Genomic DNA, 23,187 nt, shown 5'->3' with positions numbered 1-23,187 from the left:
CAAAAGTTGTGCCATTACCATGAAGCAATCGGTGTATTATGTTGAATAAACCATGGAAAAATGGAGCGAAAATATTTATTTAAGAATAAATGAAAATTAAAATAGACTTTTAATTATGGCCTATATGGTTAATACACGTGAATACTTAAAATGAAAAACAAAGTGAAATAAGAGTGCAAGGATTAAAATAATGATTAAAATTAATAAATGGTCTCTTTATATAACGAATACAGAGAATAATGTGGTAAAATGTTTCTATCGTTAGACATATTGGCCATATTCTATATTATTATGTACATAATAATGTACCGAAATATATGTATAATAATTACATAATCATTGTATTAATTTTAAACATTGCAAATTATTATAAAATCCAATGTGATTGAGTTGTACGAAATATAATAATTATAGAATAGCATTATAAGTTTTGTTCATCAGGAAAATCTGAGACTAACAAATAATTTAATCTTCTAATGATTAAAATTTTTGAAACTTTGTTGATGTAATGAAACAATAAAAACATTTTCCAATCCGATAACGAAAAAATTTATGCAGTAAAACTTCGTGTTTTAAAATTATAAATTGTTTTTGATTACATGCTACAATCATTAGCAACAACGCTAAGAACTAGTAGGTGTACATGCATACATAAACCATTTTTTTTATAAAAACAGTTCTAAATTATTACCTAAATACGAAATAATCGAATTATTTTAATTTATTTGTAATATTTTACAATATAAGTGCAATGTTAACATCACACCTTCCTTCCAAGTCGTCTACTTAGTACAAAATGTGTGCTTAAAAAATGTATGCTACTAGGTTCAACATTATAAGTTGCAATTATTATCAATTTATGCTCTTTTACTTCTTATTACTTGTAATTTTTTATTGTTAAAAGAACTTTTGTTAAAAAAGTTAAGGGAAAAAAAAACAAATTTTATTATCATAATGCTTCAATTACCTCGAATAACAAATTTAGAATATACAATACGCAATAATTTACTGTCTAGTCTAGACATTTACGTCTATTATAAATTCTGAAAAGAAAACTTAAAACAGTTTCTTCGAAAGTCATTTTATATGTAAATTTTCATTTTAAAAAATTTTGGAAAATAAAATTTGAAATTTAACACAACTTGTGTTAAAATGAAAATCCTCTCATACCCTTTTTTTTACAAATTGCAAGTACATAATATTACACTGTTTACTTAATCAGCAGGAAAGTTAAAAACTTGAAACAGATATAATTTTCAACTGAATCTGGAAAAAAATTTTTTTAGGCGTGAAATACTTGTTATACTTGCTGTGCTATATCACAAAATCTAGTTTTAATATCAACAAGAACTTTGATAAATTAATACGTACTATGAAAATTTTAAGAAATTCAAGAGGTTTCGAAAATCGCCTCTATTTTCTTCTTCTGGCTTCAATTTTTCCGATCGTAGTGACCACAATGAAAATATTGTTCAAATTTCCTGTCGAATTTTTTACGAAAATACATTTCCCTACATGCACTTTCAGATTCCAAATACGTTTGAACCGATTTGTAAACGACAAATATGCCTCGATCTGTTTTATTATGTGATGAACTTTTTGGATATGTCAGATTCTATCGAATGCATTATTACTAATATAACTAAAACTAATATAACTAAAATTATAAATTCAGATATACATATATAAGCCATAATAATCAGGACGTTTTATTTAAATTTCATATTTAAACTCTTCAAAAATGAACATATTTTGGCTACAACAATGCTGGGACATGGAACTTTAACTATTGACCAATATAGTCCATTTTTATTTTCAAAATATTATTAGCTATTTTTACATTAAAAATATTATATGTAAAACAAGGTGCTTAAAACTGACCTGGTACATGGAATTAATATTTTGTTTTAAAACGTTTTTCATAGCAATAAAGTTCTTAAAATTTTAATTTTTAGTACGTGTGTACGAAAATGAAGAATATTTCTTTTTTTTTTATATTTTGCGATTTATCTTCTAAAATAACGATCGTCATATTACATAAAGTTGTTTTTTTTTAAATTAAACTAGATTGCTTTTATGGAAAAAATGGTATCTGTGCATCTTCTATAAGCATTTCTATAAATGCTCTAGTACATATCGTATAGCTAATAGATATTAATACACACACAAACATATACATACAAGCCCATTATTAAGATATTATACACATATAAAAACCAAAATTTACAATAATATTTTCGATTGTTCCGGTGGGATGCTTCAAATCCCACAAACAATAATATAAGAAAATCACAGATAAAAAGGATAACAAAATAAATAAAAAAGAAAAGAAAATTCTTAAAAATTTTTTCCTTGTACAACACAATAAAGAATTTTATTTTGTTTTCGAACATCCTATATTTTCTCAAACAGTTGAGGAGCCACGAAACTACAAAAGAGTGAAGTAATGGGAAAATATTTTTAAGTACTGTAACTGTAAAGAAAATAAAAAATACAAAATATGAAATTCGGATTCTCTGAAAATTGAGAATTGGAAAATGGAAATAAAAGAATACAAATAAAAACAGAAATACAAATGAATAAATAAAAATAACAGTAAAAATTTCTATAAAACGGGTATTGTGAATAACTGGTTCCCATATTTTTTCCTTCCTTTTCATTCTCTACTATTATTAAGTCATAATTTAATCTTTTTTATTTCTGTTTACTTACAGTAATAACAATAGGATAATAACGGTAATGTACTATAGTATTATATACATGTCCTTGTTGTGACATTTATTGATGTACTTTATAGCACTTTAATTTTACAGTTAACATATATACAGTGATCCAATAAATCTATCGTTCAACAAAAATGTTCATATCTTATAAGAAAATTTTAAGAATTTTTTAATGTAATTTAATTAATTTCGAACTTTCGAATTCTTAAAACTAAATAATACTTACAAAACATACTGAATTTGCTTTTAAGATTTTGCATAAACCACACACTATATTTAAATAATAATTGAATATTTTCAATTTGGCACACAAAAAAATTTTGTGTTATCAAAGTATAATTCAAGTATGGAAAATTTTGTATAACTTGGTTTACGAACTCGGAGTGCAAACCTATTTGTGAACATGCATTTTCGATTACGTCCGGTTTTTATTATAATAGAGCTTAGTTTGTAAATATTTTGCCTATTTTATTATATCCAGTTTAGCTTTAAAGAAAGGAAACGTTATGGCAGGTGCAATGTCAAATGGTTTAATTTTTTGTTTGTAAAGAGCGACAAGTATGGTTACACTATAATTACTTTTAAAGCGGTAGCTATTAATTTGATAAACCCGGTATGGTAATAAGCCTGTCAGTTGCGAACAAAAACGAACCGAGAGAACGACACTAGTTATGTATAGTTCTGTATAACTCAAGAGAGTCAAACATGTGTAAAAGTGCATTCTAAAGCTATTGACTCAATGATAACTTCGGTTGCTTTTGAATTTATTTAGAAATTTATTTTTTTTATTTTATATTTTTAAATGTTTGCAGAGCTAAAAAGAAATAAAAATTTCGCGACATTGTTTTACCGATTTCGTGCATTTAGTTTACTTCCAAAAGAATATACCCTTTTTCTATTGGAAGTAAACTAAATTCTTTTCACCTGTCAAAGCTTTGAAACAGTAAGAGAAGAAATCATTCAGCCATTATTTTAACAGCTTATTAAATAATCATTTCCGCAATTCGATTTCAAAAATTACATACATTATAGCAATTGTTGAGTTGGATTAGTTCATATACACCAAAATTCTATTGAATTGAATTTAAATATATCGTTAGACATTTTCGCATAAACGTGACACTAGCACGACAGATATGCAATAACGTAGCACGACAGATATGCAATATATTTTTGACAATTCTATTAAAGCAAAACAGTTCATATGAATTAACTGCGCTACACATGACAGTTTCTATTTTTACTATTAATTTAGCAGTATTAATTTATGAATGAGCTCGATTCGCAAGATTTGTTGATGAATATGAAAATATAAGGCATCACAATAATATCGCCATAAGCAGTGTTTCTCAATTTTAATTAAGATAAAACTAATTGAATAAAAATTAGAATATGTATAAAAAATTTTGAAATTCCTTGTCAGGACAATAATTATGAGCTAATTACATGCGAGTCGTAACTTAATAGTGTTACTGTATAGATAATGTGTATTTTTGTGTACATTAAAATATTCTTCGATATCTATTGTGAATTATTTACCAAAAGGGAAATCAGTTTGATTGCATAATTTGTTTTATTTTGTTTTGTTTTATAGTGATTCGCTTGTCGATTTGTTGAAGTCTAAGAAAGTAAATGAAAAAAAAAAAACAAACAATTAAAGAAAAAAATAGCACTTATTTTTTTTTTATTATTTTTCCTTGAAGCAAAAAACAAAAAATTTTAATTTTCCAAATGGAGTTTGCTATTGTTTGCATTTCGTGACGAAATATCGTACAGAGGATTGCCATCAATAAATTAATGTGATTTCTCTTGTTTTTTTTCATTATTTCATATTTTTTATAATTTGTGTAAATTATAATTATTATTTAAATTTAAATTTAAATAAAAAATTTATCCTTATTATTGCTTTTCCTCCTTTTCTCATATTTAATTTTTCCCCAGACAATAAATCAAATGCGTTATAATGTAAATATAGATAATTTTTTGGTTCTAATTGATTAAAAAGTTTAGCTTAAAAATGGAAAGTAAATTTATTATGTTTTACATAAAAACGTAGGTTTTTTTAAGGTTGAGATTTTGTGTATTCTAGAGACTAATTTAAGAACGTTTGCAGTTACCAAGCTCAGAGAGTATCTCGAAAATAAATTCCAAATTTATATTATAAAGGGTGTCGAAAATTTTTTGTGCGAAGGAAATTGATTAATAATTTTAGATCTACTGATTTTGAATATTTTTTTTATAATTTCAAATTAAAAAAAAATTGCAATTTGAATGTATTTAAAAAGAAAAAATTGCAATTTGTAACAGAACCGAGCTATCTTGTCTTCCAAATGGAGGGTTCTGAATTAAAGAGTAAAATTTTTAAATAAGAAATCAAATTTAAAAGAAATTGAAAAAACAGAACAAATTCCCACCAACTATTCAATTAGTAACAAGTTGAAATCTAAATGGTGAAAACAACCACCATATGAATTGACATTTTTGCCCGAAGTGACCGTTAACCCAAAAAATACTCAAAATTTCACAAAAAAAAATAAAAAAATATTTGAATTGGAGTACTTCGAAAACATAAAACATTAAGAATTGTTTTTGTAATTTTTTCCGATTTCGAAATTTCAGAAAATGTTTTAAGCTTGGTGACCTGTTGGTTTTATTTAACTATTGTTAAGCAGCTACAATCAGTTTGGTAATCATACATAAAAATATAACAATTTTAATTACTAATTTTGAATCTTATTAGAATTGTTTAAAATTTACAGATTCATCACCCATAAAATTATTATTGTGTGCTTTTAAGAAAGAAAGAAAATAACAGTTTTTTTTATGAGCACAAAAAATATATACAGGAACTCAAGTAAGAATTTAATTTTTCTTTTTAATTATTGACATTCCAAAGCAACGACAAAGTCTAACATTCCAATTAAAACTAAAAAAAAAAACTTCAAAGAAAAACTTTTTGAATCTCAAAGGATTCTTAAATATACACAAAAAGTTTTAAAACACAATATAATGTATGTATGTATGTATGTAATGTATATTCGTTGATGTTACTCTATAAGTACATATACATACATAAATCACTTCATGTGTTATATTTTTTGACTACAATTACATACAGCGGGATTAAAATTTTTTACTATAAACATTCTTTTAAAGAAAACCCATATTTAATAATTACTATGTTCAGTATGAAAATGATGCAATCATTATTTTGCATTCCACACAATTTATATAATATTATGCACATCATGTACCATGTGTGTATTTACAATCTATTTTATATGTCTTCCATTTTTATTATATTATTATATAGGTTAAAGAAAACTCTGCTAGAGCAAACATCAAAATATTATTTTCTGTGTTTAATGCTGTGTTTATTTAAGACAACATCTTTAGTGTAAAACTTAAAGAATCTCTCTTGGAATAATAAAGTGCAAATTCTGTATACAAACATATTTATACATTTACACGCTGAAGTTATCTGATAAAGAAAAAATTCTGATGTGATCAGCACATAGGCGACCAGAATGCATTATTTTCTAGTTTATCGAAAGTGTTACAGAATTTTAAAATGCCTCTATACACTTTCTTAAAACTTGAAAGATGTGTCCTTTTTTAAAAAATTTAGTAAGTTAAAGTCCAGTTCCCGAAATCTGACATATCCCAAAAGCTGATCAATTCGTGGCATACCTGAATGAAGGCACATATAAAATTTCATTGAAATTCGTTCAGCCGAAGTTGACATACGCGCCTACACACACAAACCCACAAACAGATCGACAGACCAATATCTCTCTAAAAATAGTTTATTTACGCTTCCCTACGAAGGATAAATACATTGCCACCGAAAACTCGATATGCAAAATTTGTTGCCATAACATAGCCTCCCTTATTATATGCAATACTGTAAAAAACGTGTGAAAAGATGATGTTATGAAAATTTATTAAAAAAAGAAATGTACTTGCAGTATACATAGTGCAGATTTCTTCTGTAGTTTGAAAGGAAAATATAAAAACGGGTTAAGTAAATAAAGTTTTCAATTGAATTGTTCGCAGCAAAACTTTAACATAATGTTAAAGTAAAAAAATTTTTATTAAACTTTATAGTGATAACTTGCATATAAACATAAACATGTCTTATAAATATGCCGGATATAAACATAATATTCTTCCACTCTGCTTATAAGATACGGTTATTCATATAAAAGAGCATAAAATATACCAGGATCGCAAAATCGGAAAGAATAGTTGTATATCATATTTTCGAAAAAACTTTTATTTGACAAAATAGAATGCATAGACTTTTTAATTTTGATGTATTTACTAATTATTACAGATTTAAATTAATTGAGCAATTGGCCGTTGCATCGATCATATAAAACAAATTTCTTTTTTCTTTCAAATATTCTGGGAACAGTTTTTTGTTCTAAAATTTATTAAAAATATGCATATTGAATAAATGACTTCTAAGACAGCACATTAAGAAGAATTTTATAAATTTTGTTTCCTATTTAATTAATTTCAGAATGAAATCAAGAATTAAAGGAATTACTTAATTCGTGATACTCAAACCATGTCATAAACGAATACTCAAATTTACTTTTTAGTCTCAAATTGATATATATATATACATAATATTATAATATAGTAGATCATAACGGACATGTCAAATAATGAAAGGGTAAGTAGACAAAGGGGTTAACTTACAATTGCATTTTTTCATTAACAAATTGCAAAACTATTAATTTCTTGTTTCTTAACTCCTATGTGCAAAGTTAATCTCGTTTTCTTTTAAGCTTCTAGCTATAAGAGTAATCACATTTGAAAATATATGAAATTTAATGATGTTCTATCTGAAAAGCTCGATTTTCGTCAAAATTTTAGTTAACCCTTTTGTCCACTTACCTCTTCAATTCAGTTAAATGGGGTAATTACTATTTATTTTTTACTTTTATAGAAATTTGAAAAGATTACAAAGTTTTAGAAAAATAGGGTTCCGATTTTAGTATTTCCAATTTTGAGATCCGATAGTTCGGACTGCAATTCAAATAATTTTTAGATAAAAAATGATAGAATTTTTTATGGAGGGAATTACTGAAATCCAAGCAAAGATTTTAACATATTTTTACATAATATGAAATAATCGGCTCAGATAGGTTAATTTTCCCTACAATAATTTTCAGTATGAGCACAATATAGGTTCAAGCAAAATACGTTAACCATTATATTGTGGATTTAAAACGAAAAAACTACTTAATTTTAGATAAATTCTTCCCAAATTCTATAAGTTTAGGCACATCAGGTATATAGTTAATGTGGTTTTTTTCAATATTATTAAGTTAAAAATTATATTCATACATATAGATAGTTTTAAAACTAAGAAAACTTTGAAATGAAAAATTCACATCCTTAGGATATACTGAAATATTCTCGTTTTAAAATAATAAAGTTCGTTCAAGAATTTGTGACATATTTGCATATTTTCCTGGAATTTTCATTCAATTTAAATAATAATTTTTCGTGCATATAAGCAAAATGGATTGTTTATAAAAAATACTTTACAATATTTCGCACTTAATTATTTTTATAAACGTAATAAAATTTAAAATTTTAAGTAATTAAAATATTTAAAAAAAAAAATGTGTGCACTTTGCGTTATTATAAAGTATTTTCTTGTGATCTTCTATTAAGTTTTACATTATTAAATGGGAACTTAATTTGAGAAGTAAAAACTGTTGTTATAAACACTGGTAAGAGTGTGATCGATCGGATTTTGAATAAAAATTTGACTCAAAGTATTTTCCAATATGGAATTGTTATTTTGATGAATCACTATCGGAGACTTTACCTACATATTAGCAAGAATTATTCATTGTAAAAGAGACATAAGAATATCAAATTTTGTGTTTACATCATAAACAATTGAAGACATGTTTTGAGGAATTTTTGGCGAAATAAGGAATTTTTTTGAATTTCTATATTGCAAACCATTTCAAAATCTTTAATTAATTCTTTTAAGATATAAAAAAAATGGTTATAGATGCTACGATTTAAGAACATCACTTAATACTCAATACTCAAGCTATGTCATCGAATAATACTAAAATTTACTTTTTAGTCTTAAATTATGATAATATATCAATAAATTAATTATTATTATTTACTAGATTAGATGATAAAATTCTATTCTAAATTTTGAATCACCGCTTATGTGAATAAATAAATTCAAAAATTCTAATTTCTTTTTTTTTTTCATTAAATTTTAATATTAGGACGAGTATTTTATATACGCTCTCATATAATTTCAAAATGTTTTAATTTTACGTTCATATCCTTTTCTGTATTTAAGCACAGATAAATGTGGATACAATTAAGAATGTTATGTATATAGATATGTATAGTGAATTATTGTTGAACTCTTCACATGAGAACGTTTTCAAAAAGCTTAAATGATCAGTAGTATAAAAAATCATGTTTAATAATAAACAATTTTAGTATAATATGACACGAGGGCGCCATTAGTCTAGACCTAAGGTCGCTGATATTTACTCTCTATGTTATTATGCATATATGTATACATATATGTGTATATATGATTGTATAAAAGGGAAACTTTAATGTGATTTTTTTTTCTTTCATTCCTTTTTTATGTTTTTAAGTTTTCATTCTTGTAAAAAAAATAATAAAATTGATGTACATTGTAAAATTTATTTTTCATTTAGAATTGTAATTTTATTGAATGCATGAATAATCTACATGCTTAAATTTTAAACGAGTTTCAACACACTTCTATTATTACTGGTAGTGGTTAGTCATAAATGCAAAATTTACTTGCTTTTTATAAGAATTTTGAAATTTGAGAGAAAAAAATAATTTTTCAATTATATGGAAACAATTATTGAAAATCTAAAAAATATTTAGAAAATTAGGCAAATGTCAGAAACAACAGCAAAATAAATTCCCGATTGCTTAATTATTATAAATATCAACAAAGAAAATTTGCGGACTTCCGCAATTCAGATAATTTATCTTAAAATATTAAAAACTCACTATAAAAGGACTTATTATTAAAGGATGTTTGATGGCTTCTTCACAACATCTTTTATTCAATTTAGGTCAAATGGATATTGGATACTCAGAAGTTAATGCAGAATTGACTGAGTACATTTTAAAACAGAGGTTTTCGTAAAACTAAGTGTTTTATCTATAATTAGAAAAAATCAAACAAGAATGAAATTCTTGAATACATGTGTATGTATGTAGGTATGGTTTTATTGTGAATATTTGTCAACACATTATTGTCAAGCCCTTTATTGTTTTGGTGATTGCAGTTCTTTTACAAAATATTTGATACTGCTCTAAAAAGAGTTCTTTTTTGTACAGAGTTATAATTATGTTTCAAGGACCCTTAAAGAAAAAAAATTTCGACGTTTTGGAAAATTTTGTAACTTTTGAACTTTTTAATACCAGGTCACTGCTATAAAAAACAAATTAAGTAAACAAGTGTTTCTAATGTTCCAGAACTTTTTATTTTCAAGTATTTATACGGTTTTCTTATCATGATCCTATAAAATTTCTTCAATAACGTTCTTGATTTTCTTTTTCGAATTATATTTTATATCTTTTTTTTTTTAATTATTTTATGTGTATGTTGTGTTATAAAAAAGAAAATAGAGAGAAGAGAAGCGAAAAAATTTTCGGCCGAATCGTCAATTTCTTTTATTTAAAATTTCATACACAAAAAAAAAAAGATTTTTTTTTGGCTCGAAATTGTGAATTTTATTTTATTCGAAAAGAGGTCAGTAATTGCAAACAATATTCGACAAAAAAAAGAGTAATAAATTTGTTCAACATAAAGCAATAACGAAAAATATTTTATTTCTATATACATTTATTCGCTCATTCGTGTTATATGTATAACAAACATGTAGGTATAAGACTATACATGTACCCTAAAAATTCGATACATCATATTATGTATACTTACATACATATATTGAAAGAAAAATCCAACTCATTAAAATTATTCCACATAATATGAAAACGATAAAATGACTTATAATTCTTTTATACACAATTAAATAACGGGGTCATTTTGTTGACTAAAAATCAAAATGGGATTTTCTTTTCGGGATAAAAAAAAAAAACAAGAAAAATATGCCAAAAGCCAGAAAACAAAACAAGTGTGGGGAACATTTTTGAAAACAACGAAAGAAAAACAAAAAGAAAAACCAGAGAAACGGCACAACAACGACGAAACATCCTGTGTAAATGAAAATTGAATTTAATTAAAAGATTTTAAAATGAATTAAGGATAGAAATGGACAGAAGAGACGCGAGCAAATACAATTTGTAAACAAACAACCTTAAAAAATGAAAAGAAAAAAAATTGTAATTCTTTTGTTTTTTATTTTGTTTTAATAAAACAAAAGGAAATAATTTATTCAAGAAAAGAAAAAAAAAACATCCTGACCAAGGATACGTTTTTTGTCAGTTGTAGGCCCATTCAGCTGTTCAAAAAATATTTTTGACCTTAATTACTTTTTATTGAAATTCTCATGGAAATTTGGAATTGCTTTACTCTTAAAGAAATATATTAATATAATTTTGTTGTAAATTCAATCTTGAATCTTAAATTTACGCATTACCTTGAGTTCTACCACACGTCGCTAAAATTTGCAGTTTTTTTTGTCTATCGGATATAGATATCTGAACATAAAAAAATATTAATTATTATTAATTAGTGAACAGAGTTCTTTGAAATACTTGTCAAGCGATATCTTATAATCCAGTCCAGAAATAGTTCAGAAATATTTTTATATACTTGCGAGAACGAGTCCGAAAATATTTTTATTCTTTGAAGAAAAATATAAGATTATGGGGGCTATATAGAATAACATTGCTATGTGAATACCAAATTTATATTTTCTTATACTAAATGAAATGTTCGTTAAAAGAAACTATGAGCATGTTTGACTTCGAATTACTAGTCAATTAGTTTTTAACTTTCTCCACAATAAAATTTGTGCTGTTTAAATTTATGTGTTGGTTTTAAAAAATTTTCTGTTATCATAACAAACACACAAAAATTATCTCATATTATTGATATTTTTAGCACTTTTCTAAAAAAATTATGAAGGAAAGTGCTTTGAAGTATCCGTCCGTCCATTTACAAACTTTTATAACCTTTAAGATAGGAACAAAATTATCGCCTTTCAAAATTTATAAAATTTGAATATATAGCTCCTTATATTTCCGAAACCGTAAACTTTTATAAATTTCTATAAAAGCGGAAAAGTAGTGGTAAATGCCATGCCAGTAAGTAATATAATTATTTTTCTTAACTCACGCAATTGACTTCTCAATTCGAGCATTATGCTAACGTCTCTTTCAAGATTTTTTTTGTCTTACCCCAAAAGTATGCAATTTTTGTAAATAATGTAAAAAACTGTTTTAAAAATAGTAATCTTCACTTGTTGAAGGGAAGAGTGCTACTTTACAAATCATTGGTGAGATCCAAATTTATTTAATTTTAAGACGAAAACTGTAGCTTAATTGTATTAAATTGCGTTAACTTACTTTTAAAGGTTAACTTCAAGGTTTAAAAGTTGTTTGCTTTATTATAAATATAAATATTTTTTATAAATGCATACTGAAAAAATTGTATAGCCAAAAATTTACGACTTGATTAAATAAAATCTTTATTATAGAAAATTTTGAAAAGAAAACAATTATTAAAAATGAATTATTGAAAACTTGTTGATTATGAAATTTTCTTGTTCAAATTCAAATAAACAAAATTTGGATAATAGGAGACAATATGTAGATTGTATGAGACTTTGTCGTTCACAACTACGGAACTACGTTCCCAACGTATCACGTTTACGGGTAGTTTTTCAGAATGCAAAAGATAAAATCAAAATTTCTAAGTAACTACTTAGTTCTAAAAGAACAATAAAGCTTGTTTAAATTCTTTAGTTGAAAATCTCAATTTATAGTTCCCAGTTTCCCAGAAACATTATAAACTACTTTATGATTTATTTATTATTTTATAATTTTCTTTACAGATTTAAACATAATACTCGAGGATTCTCTACTATTTTAAAAGGATCTTCAAATTCATTCCCGTTTGTTAATCTATTCTATTTCTATTAAATAAATTTAGAAGACAAAAAGAAAAGCAAAAGACTACAAAATGGCTGCATTTGTTGCTAAGCAGATGATCGGTAATAAAATGAGCGCTGTTAAAGGTAAGTTAAAAAATTTACAAAACAATATTTTTCATATATCAAACGCTTTATCCAAATATCTTCGAATATTATATACTCGACTCGTAAATATGTATAAGATGAAAATGTTAAAAAAAATTGAATGACGCTATAATATTGTTATAATAAAATTTTTTCACCAATATCTACATCGATACCAACATTTCTAATCCTAAAATTAAATAAAGCTATAAAATCAGAATGATTTCAGTAATTTACGACGTTAACTATATTTTAAAAAGTAGCAAAGTACCTATAAATATATATGTTCTTGTTATTGTGTGTTTCAATAGTAGATTGTATGTAGCAATCAATGTAAACAAAACAAATACTTAGTAATCATGTGAATTACAGTATAAAGCAATGTAGAGAACATTTCGTCGGCAATTTCTTCATGCTTCTGTAGCTCAGTTGGTAGAGCGTCCGCCTAGAAAGCGGTAGGTCACTGGTTCGAGTCCAGTTCGAGGAGAAAAATTTTTTAATTAATTTTTCTGCCTTCAACTCGTTCCTTTGATTACATCATCCATCTGTTCTGCAGTTGCATGAAGAAATTTCCATTAAGTTAAAGCAAAGCTATATTTAAATTCGATAAATTCTTTTTAAAATTTTGCGATTCTCAAAGCAATAATTTTCAACAAAGAGTAATAAGTATTCATTCTTTCTTTTCAAATCAAAATAAGGATTTGCATTTGAAAAGAAAGAATGAAATTTTTAAAACATACCAAAATATTTTTTATTTGTCAATTCTTTAATATAATTATAAAATTTAATCCCACCCTCATATGCATTCAAGGTAGCTTTATTAATAAATTAAAATTTAAAATTTTAAGGTAAACATTATGAAAAATTTCCATTAATTTTTAATGTAAGCTTAAATTTTTGCTGAATATTTTATTAGAGAAGAATTGAAAAAGTAACGTTGCAGAAGAAGATGATAAAATAATTTTGTTTTTATTTGAGAAGCAACATAAAAAAATTTTCTAATTTTCTAAAGTGCTTCGAGTCAATGCACTGAAAATTTAATTTTAGATTACAAATAAAGAATGAAGATGATATCGCTGTTTTTCTTGCTTTAAATTTTTTGTTACATTCTCGTCTCAATCTTAGAACAGTAATGTGATCTGTTTTAACTCAAAATGTATTATTATATCTGGCTAGGGTTTTTTTTGTTTTTTTTTTGGTGTAGTGAAAAAATGCATTTTCCATTTTTTCCATTCGCTTTATTCATTGTGAAAATGGGATTGCTAAAGTGTAAGAATTTGTTATACCATCAAATTCAAATAGAATATTAAAATAATATGACTCAATTTGTTCTACCACTTAAAGCTGAGTCTCAATTTGAATTAATTGCATTGGCTTTAACATAAAATTCATTATTGCATGAAATAAAGAATGCTTTGTAAAAAAACAATTAAGTGAAATAATTTTAATACTCAAAAATTTTATTACCAATATTTTTTACTTATTTTAACAGAGTTTTTAGTATATTAACCTGTCGATTTCATAAACTACTAGAATTTATTACGTAAATTTTATATAGTTGGTTCATTTGCATACAATTTTATATTTTATAAAAACTACATTTAAAGTGAAATGCTTTTTTAGTTCCAAGCAACATTTTTGCTACACCTATAAAAAGTACAATAAATATTATGTTCAAGTTTTAACTAATGAAAATGTTGAGTACAGTTGTACCAAGCGGTTTTATCGTTTTACAGTCTTTTTCCATTCTGTTCGTATAATTTTGAGTATTTATATTCATTCTTAATTTGATGAATTAAAATTATTTAAAATTTTGTATTTATACAATTTCATATTGTAAAAAGAGCCGCGTTATAGATTATGTACAATATGACTATACAAACATACATACTAAAATTTGGAAAGCAATAGATTTTTATAGTTAAAGGTCTTGAGGAAAAACTATATCAAAAAATTTAGTAAAAAATGGTAGATTTTCCTGGCCATTTTGCTTTTGTAAAGTTTAAATTTGGGTATGCAATGGTGGAAAAATTAGAAAATGGTATGCTTGGCACTTCCTGTTTTGTTTCTGCAAAATATTAAAAATGCTTATAGTTTCGCTTCAGTAAATAAATAGTTATAAAACAAGTAAAAACGTTTCAGTCGGTATGAACCGATTGAATTATACCTGCACCTTTGATTGTTGTATAGCAATTACTCAAACCTGTGAAACCATTCTATAGAAACTTCACGGATATGTCTGATCTATAACTGAACACAGAACTACCAAGTTTCGTGAATCTGACTTTATTATTTTTCCAAATATTTAAAATTAGCTTTTGGAGTTGTATGGCAGGTACCCGAACCTGCCAAGCAATTCCATCAAAACTTCACTAATATATCTGATCTATAATTGGACACACAATTGCCAAGTTTCATGAATCTAACTTTATTACTTTTCCAAATATTTAAAATAAGCTTTTGTACTTCTATAGGAGCCACTCGAACCTGTCAAGCAATTCCACCAAAACTTCAAAAAAATATCTTTGACCTATAATTGGACACACAACTGCCAAGTTTCATGAATCTGTCTTTATTATTTTTCCAAATATTTAAAATTAGCTTTTGAAGTTGTATGGCAGGTACCCGAACCTGCCAAGCAATTCCACTAAAACTTCGCAAATATATCTGATCTATAATTGGACACACAACTGCCAAGTTTCATGAATTTGACTTTACTATTTTTCCAAATATTTAAAATTAGCTTTTGGAGTTGTATGGCAGGTACCCGAACCTGTCAAGCAATTCCACTAAAACTTCGCAGGTATATCTGATCTATAATTGGACACACAACTGCCAAGTTTCATTAATCTGACTTTATTATTTTTCCAAATATTTAAAATAAGCTTTTGGACTTGTATGGGAGCCACTCGAACCTGTCAAGGAATTCCACTAAAACTTCAGAAATATGTTTGACCTATAATTGGACACACGACTGCCAAGTTTCATGAATCTGACTTTATTATTTTGCCGAATATAAAAAATTTGCTTTTGGAGTTGTATGGCAGCCACCCGAACCGGTGCAGCTATCTCATTAAAATTTTTAGAGCATGTGTAGAATATAATTGGACACATGTATACAAAATTTTATATTTATACCTTTATTAGTTTTTGAAATATTTAAAATAAACTCTTTGAGTTGTATGGCAGCTACCCGAACCCGTTGTCCGAATTAGTCCAATAACAATAGGGCTCGTCCTTGGCACAAAAGAAAAAACTTGTGAAAGTTTGGTGTCGATTGCATTATTCGTTTTTGAGTTATCGTGCGATCGGACGGACGGACGGACGGACGGACGGACGGACGGACGGACGGACGGACGGACGGACGGACGGACAGACGGACATGTCTAAATCGACTCAGAATTTTACGCTGAGCAAGAATATATATATATGTCCATACCGCAGATGACTCCTTCAAGTAGTTACAAACTCCATACCAAAGTTAATATACCCTTCACGAAGTGCAGGGTATAAAAAGTGAAATTTTTAAGATGTTGGGGGGCTATAACTTCTCTTCTACGAAAATAACTTTATCTATATATGCATATAAAATTTCAGCTTTCTATCTTCAAGGATGTATAAATTTTGTAAACATGTCTACGGACGGACGGACAGAGTGAGCACTTTTTTTCAAATTTTTTTTTGGAAAAGTGCTAAAAACTGGTTGCAGAACAAAACGCAAATTAAAATTAATAATTTGAATTATTTTTGAATTGTTATTGTTTTGTGATATATGTAAAACACAAACATACATACAATAAAAGTAAAAGCGAAATTAATTTCGTATAAAAAATTGCTATATTTTAAAAAGTTTTTTAAATTTATACTTACATTTTTAAAAATAATTACAAACTTTTTAATTTATTTAATGAAATTAAAATATTTACAGATAAGACCTTGAATTTTAAGTATTTTAACTTACCAGAAAACCTGCTATATTCCAAGATTTTTTCAGGTATCAATTTATCATAATCGTTAAATGAAAATTTTTGGGCAATGGTTCTCTTCTTTAATCAATGTAAAAGTAAAAGAAAGATGCAAATAAATTCACATTAAACTCTAAGCAAATTGCGAAAACTTTTGTAGTTACAGAAATTGAAATATTAAGATTTTAATTCAAATAATTGATTTATTAAGAGTATTTAAACTTTTTTAAGAGTAGACACAGAATATTGCTTTGGGATATTTCACGCCTTATTGCAATTGTTTTCCTAAGAAATTTTGTCTAAAAAAATGTGTTCCGAAAGTATTAAAAAAAATTTAAAATTTATCTAATCTCTAAAATTTAAAATTTATATTTTACGTTTACATTTTTAATAACAAAATAATTCTTCGAATTTTGCATATAAATTAAAGTTTGTAAATTTTATTAAAGTTTTTTGAAAAATTGTTTATCATTGTTATACTTGGAACTCTCTGAAACAAATGAGTTACAATTTTTAAATTAGTAATGTAGAAAATTTTTTTCTGAGTAAAAATTTCATATACAACGAATTTTACACGTTATAATAGAAAATTTTTGTATTTTTCAATCTAAACTTATTTAGTACTTTTCCAAAAAAAATATGAAAAAAATGCTTATTAGTTTCACTCTGCCAGTCCGTGTGTCTGTTTACAAAAGTTCTAGACCCATAAAGATAGAAAGCTGAAATTTTGTATGTACTTAGATCTTTGCAAGAAACTTATTTCCGTAGAACAAAATTTTTACCTATCTCCCCCCCTCTAAAAGTTATACCCTTCCAAGACCCTGAAAATGTCGTATTTTAACTATATTTATTGTACTGAAACCATAAGCATTTTTCAAATTTTCCAAACGTAGCAAAGCAATGGCTTGTTTCTTTTACCTTGGCCTACCTCATTTGAACTTTAAAAACTAAACTGTCTTTAAAATTTACTGTTATTTGAATTTCGTTTTTCCAAATTTTTGATTTCGTTTTTCTTCCATACTCCAGGTTCTAAGAGTTTGAAATTTTAACATCTTTTATACATTAATTAATAGTTCATTTCGTTGGAAGAAAAATTTCCTCCACCTCCACTTCCTCTCAAGTTATCGTCTGTCGAAATTTGTAAAATTTGAAATTTTGGCGCCTTATATATTCGAAACCTTAAGCTTTTTAAAATTTCTATAAACGCAGAAAGCCAACGGTTTCCCTGTTATTAAAAACTTAGTTATTTTTCTTAACTCAAGCAATTAACTAATTAAATTCGAGCATTATCGTATTTTTAAATTTTTTTTTAGTTTATATCAAAATATTGAATACATTGCTCATCCGAAAGGTATGCAATTTTTAAAATATATTCGTATATGAATGGAAGTAATTTTAATAGTGTAGTAGGTATACACAGATTGTTTTTAAAAGCAATATTTTCACTTGTTGAAGGGAAAAGTTTTCTTTCAATTCCTGGGAGGAGCATAGAACTGGTTAGATAACCATGAACACCAGTTTCTTACGTCATTAGTAGTTTATTGGTAGATGACGAGCCTACCGTAGTTTTATATTAAAATATTTAAGGTTATTAATATTTACTATTTGATTTTGCTGGTATTTTTGAAGGCACTATTGGAAAGGAAAAGCGTTACATTACAAATCATTGGTTTGACCCTACTTTATTATTTTTGGTCCTTCAATTTTTTTTTATATTTCTAATTGAAAGATCTATCAAGCAGATGCATTATTTAATCTTTTGTTGAAAACATAAAAAAAAAAATGATTTTATTTTCAGTAATACTACATTTTGTACAAAATGTCATACGTAAACGTTATAATTATGTACAAACAATATAGCATGTCCTTACTATTAGCTTCAGGTATACTTACTTAACTTTATCTTGATTCAAGTAATACTAAACTGTTTTAAATTACATTTTTTTTTAAAAGGTTTTGTTCAAATTGTTAATAGCAAATTGCTACACTTTTATTTGATTTGATTTGAAGTTTTCTATTATTATGTTCTATAGTATATAGACAGGTACATTTTAAAATTGAGAAAAAAAGAATGGGATGTGTAAACATTATGTGATAACATCTTTAAATCAAATAAATGTTGATTGAATTAAAATTGTTAAGGATTTCGAAAATAATATGAGAGTTTACATTATGTACACAAGCAAATTTTTATTTTCTTTATAATACCTACATATATATATATGTATGTACGTATGCATATAAAAATTGAAAAAAAAATTTAACCATGTCCCTAATTGAAAATTAAACAGACTTTCAACTTTACCAATACATAAAATATATGTTGAAGTGTATGTACTTTTAGAAGAAAATCTTTTTACTTTATTGTCGAGATTTTAACAGAACCTTCATTCATTGTAAAATAAAATGTTTACTTTTAGCTTTTTATTAAGTTAAAATAGAATTTCTAAGGTGTGATTTGTAAATAACAAATTAATAAAAAATATATGGTATAAACGTAGAGTCAATATAGTTTATTCTTATTTTAAGATAAATGATGCTATCTACCTGGATATTCAAGACTTTTGTGTCTCTTTCTCCGGCTGCTATTGGCTGTTACCAAACAGTTCTCTCTTCTGAAAAATAATTGAAAAGAATTACAATTTTTAGCCCTTTTGTGAAAAACAAGTATTTGAAAACAAAATATTTTTCTAGAAAAGTTTCACCACGGAGCTATAGCCCCTGTCATATGCATTTGCATAACAGAACTATGCCACAACAATATAAAATGCAATCCCTTATATTATAACAACTGTAATCGTATACATTGGAATTGTATAGATCTTTCTGTATCACAATTTTCTTATACATAAATCAGGTTTATTCCAAAAACGGCTTTTGTCTCGATTCACAATAAATATTTTAACAACACGTCGTAAATCCTATGGGGAAGCAATATTACAGTTAAGCCAATAAATTGGCCTGCTGGTTGGAAGGGCGAAAATTTTTATCTTTATATTCCAGTCGTTTTTGTGTAATATTCTGAAACAGTAAGTATACGGGAGTAGAATAACAGTGACGTGCTTCTGGCCCTCATAGTGTCTTCTTTCCAATGATCATTGCTGGTAAATGTAACAAAAATTTACATTTCCTGCATTTTGAAAATATTTTCGATAAAATTTTGAAATAAGCGCGTTAACACACAATAATTATACATAATATGTAGGTGATATGCATGCGCAAGTCTTCATACATTTAAGCTTCCTGTACAATGGACAGCGACTATGATATTACTTGTGATAAGTTTTCATCTCATGAAAAAATTTTATTTTAAAGTATTTTCTTCATTTTAATAAATTATTAATTAAATTTTCACTATCATCATAAATTTAATTTGACTTTAAATTATATTAAAGTTTTTTCTATAATTTTTAAAAATGTTTTTTATTCAACTTTTAACCATTTTCAAGAAAGAATCAAAAAGTTCATATAGTAAAATAAAAAAATATTTCTATATAATCGAACAAAAAAATAAGTTTATGACAGAAATCAAATAAATTTTAAATTAGTGCAGCATATTAATTTTTTTTGTGATACACTATGTCCACGGCAATTTAAATCCTAACAAATTCTATGAAAAATTTCTAAATTATAACAATTTTGCACTATATCTTTACGCAACTGAGGATATGAGTAATTTTAATAGAGTTAAGATTATGAAATTTACATATGAGCTGATTTTTTTGAAAGTGATATAGGTCCATTTTTTCATATATTGAGATATTTATGGTTTTGCATTTGAATCAATTTAAAAATATTGACTGTAATAACAATATATTTTGTTTGTTTTATGTTTAAGCAGAACTCTATTGAAATTTTGATTGTAACTGTGGAGATAAGGTGTCCACAACTCATCAAAATCACTTATACCACTTTCAAAAAAACCAGCTCATATTATGATTACAATAATTAAGACGTAGGAAACTTTAGCTGAATTCTAGTCGAATTGCTCAAAATATTTTATGCAAAAAGTTTTACAGAAAAGTACTACTTGCACAAAAAATTTGACAATTAGAAGCATTTACTACAACAATTTCAAATACCAAAAATCGTATTTTTTGCCCTTTTGATTTTGTAGTCTTCTCTACCAAAATAATTCAAACCATATTAAGGGGTAGCACTCTATATGGTTTAAATAACGTCCTTGTAGTTCTAGAACATCAGAACTATGCATTTCCAATCTATAAATATAATGAAAATTTTTCTCTAATATAAAAAATATTTTAAATTATTAAGAAAAATTTAGTGCAAAATACGAAAAAAACAAAAACTTTCGAAAATAAAGATGAGCACTATAACGTTCAAAAGTTATTCAATTTATTAAATTCCAGGATATTCAGATAATTTTCCACATTATACATACATATATATATACATAATATCTATATACTCATATTTGTATAACAGAATAATAAAATATGTATGTGTGGGAAAATTGCATGTTGAAAAATTTTCTTTTTTTTCTGAGCAAAATTTCTTTTGAATACCTATACATGTAAATAGCAAAGAAAATGCTATGCAATAAATTTATATTGTACGGAATATTAACCACCTCATCTTATGTTAATAATTATGCAAATTTTAAAGTTATAAAAATTTATTCGTATCCATATTATTTGTATTTAAAATAAAATAAAATAAAAAAACAACTAAAATGTGATTTAGTGCACATGTGTTGGTGCGAAAAATCGAAGTATGATGTGAACAGCACCAAAACGATTACTACTAAAATGAAAACTATTAATTCAAGAAATATGTACAATATGAATCTTTAATACATGTATAAGAAAACTGCTTGAATGTAAGATTGATTGCTAGTAATATCGTATTACTTTTGTGTTTGTCAAATTCTCCAAGCATATTTTGAAACCTCTGAATCCTTTGCAGAGAATATTTGTGAAAAGAATATTATAAATTTCAAATTTTACAAAATATAAAAATTCAGTTCGAGCTTATGCATAAAACTAACCTTTTATAAAAACTGCAGTGTATAAAATTTCAAATTTCATTTGAAAATAATAGATACCTTCCAAATAACGTAGTACGGACGAGAACACAATATTCGTAACACATATTATGTACATAGATGTTATACATATGTATGTTATCAGGATACTTAGATCATAATATACTGTAAATCATCTAAGCATAAAAGTTTTTTTACATATAAATTCATAATATCGCAATCATGAAGTTCATTATTGCACTAAAATGATGATTTTATGTAAATATTTGCATAAATTTAATGGAATAGATATACAGATATACATACTGATATTGAATATAATGTTATAATATAAGTTTGTACACAGGTTACTTGAACTTACAGAAGATATATAAATTACGATAAAAGCAAATAATAGAGAAAATGTGGAAGTATGTGCATACATAGATACACGTGCTTATAGCTATGATAACGCTACACAACATGTATGTTGATTTTGAATTGCACAAATAATAAATAAGTATAATATCGAAATTAAGCAAGTGAATTGAAAATTTTTATTCAATAGTTATTTCTATATTGTAAATAGAATGTAGAATTTGGAAACAAAATTAATAACATTGTTCAATTTGAACTTCACAGTTTTTAGTTTAGAATTTCTGAGAGAAAAGTAAGTATATAAGAGTTAACCGCTATTTTTTCACATTTTTACAAATATCGGTCCTAATTAAGTACTGATGCTATTCAGGTTTGTCTAAATTTACTTATTCTTAATTGATTTTAGAATTTTAAAAATTCATAAATTTCATGAATGCTAAGAACGCAGAATTTCGATTGGAAATTTAAGTTCTAAATAATATGTGAACGTGCCAAATGTTCAATGTATGTGAGTTTGTAAGTATTTTACACTTATTTAGAATTTTGTCATACTTTTAATATTTCATTTTATTTTTAGACAAAAATTTATTAGATTCAATGTAAAAATTATGAAAATTTTATTAAAAATAAAAATTTTTTTTGTTTCATTTTTTCAAATTTGAATGACGTGACTGACAACTTTTTTCTCATAAAAACAAAGAATTTTTTGAAGAACTCAAAAAATATACGAAATTATCAAGTACCTACTTGACACTAAAATAAATGTTACAAAGATAAATGATTAAACTTAAGTTTTTTTTGTGCAAGGATGTGAGTCAGAATTATTTCTATTGAATATTTAAATGAAACCTATCTAAAAAGAATAATTTCTTTTAATAGCGTTTCTC

The 23,187-nt window shown here is 25.7% G+C and overlaps 1 long non-coding RNA gene across 3 annotated transcripts in view; it reads left to right on the top strand.

The window, feature by feature from the left end:
- Positions 1-23,187, top strand: part of LOC129608947 (uncharacterized) — a 151,104-nt gene that overhangs the window by 54,381 nt on the left and 73,536 nt on the right. For all 3 annotated transcript variants that reach the window (XR_008696924.1, XR_008696922.1, XR_008696923.1), the window contains exon 3: positions 12,791-12,973. This is a non-coding gene — a long non-coding RNA (uncharacterized LOC129608947). The remainder of the gene's footprint in view (positions 1-12,790; positions 12,974-23,187) is intronic.

The sequence above is a fragment of the Condylostylus longicornis genome, unplaced genomic scaffold (assembly GCF_029603195.1).
Source record: "Condylostylus longicornis isolate FDR11 unplaced genomic scaffold, ASM2960319v2 ptg000004l, whole genome shotgun sequence".
Classification (NCBI taxonomy): Eukaryota; Metazoa; Arthropoda; class Insecta; order Diptera; family Dolichopodidae; genus Condylostylus; species Condylostylus longicornis.
This window is presented reverse-complemented; position numbering and strand designations above follow the sequence as displayed.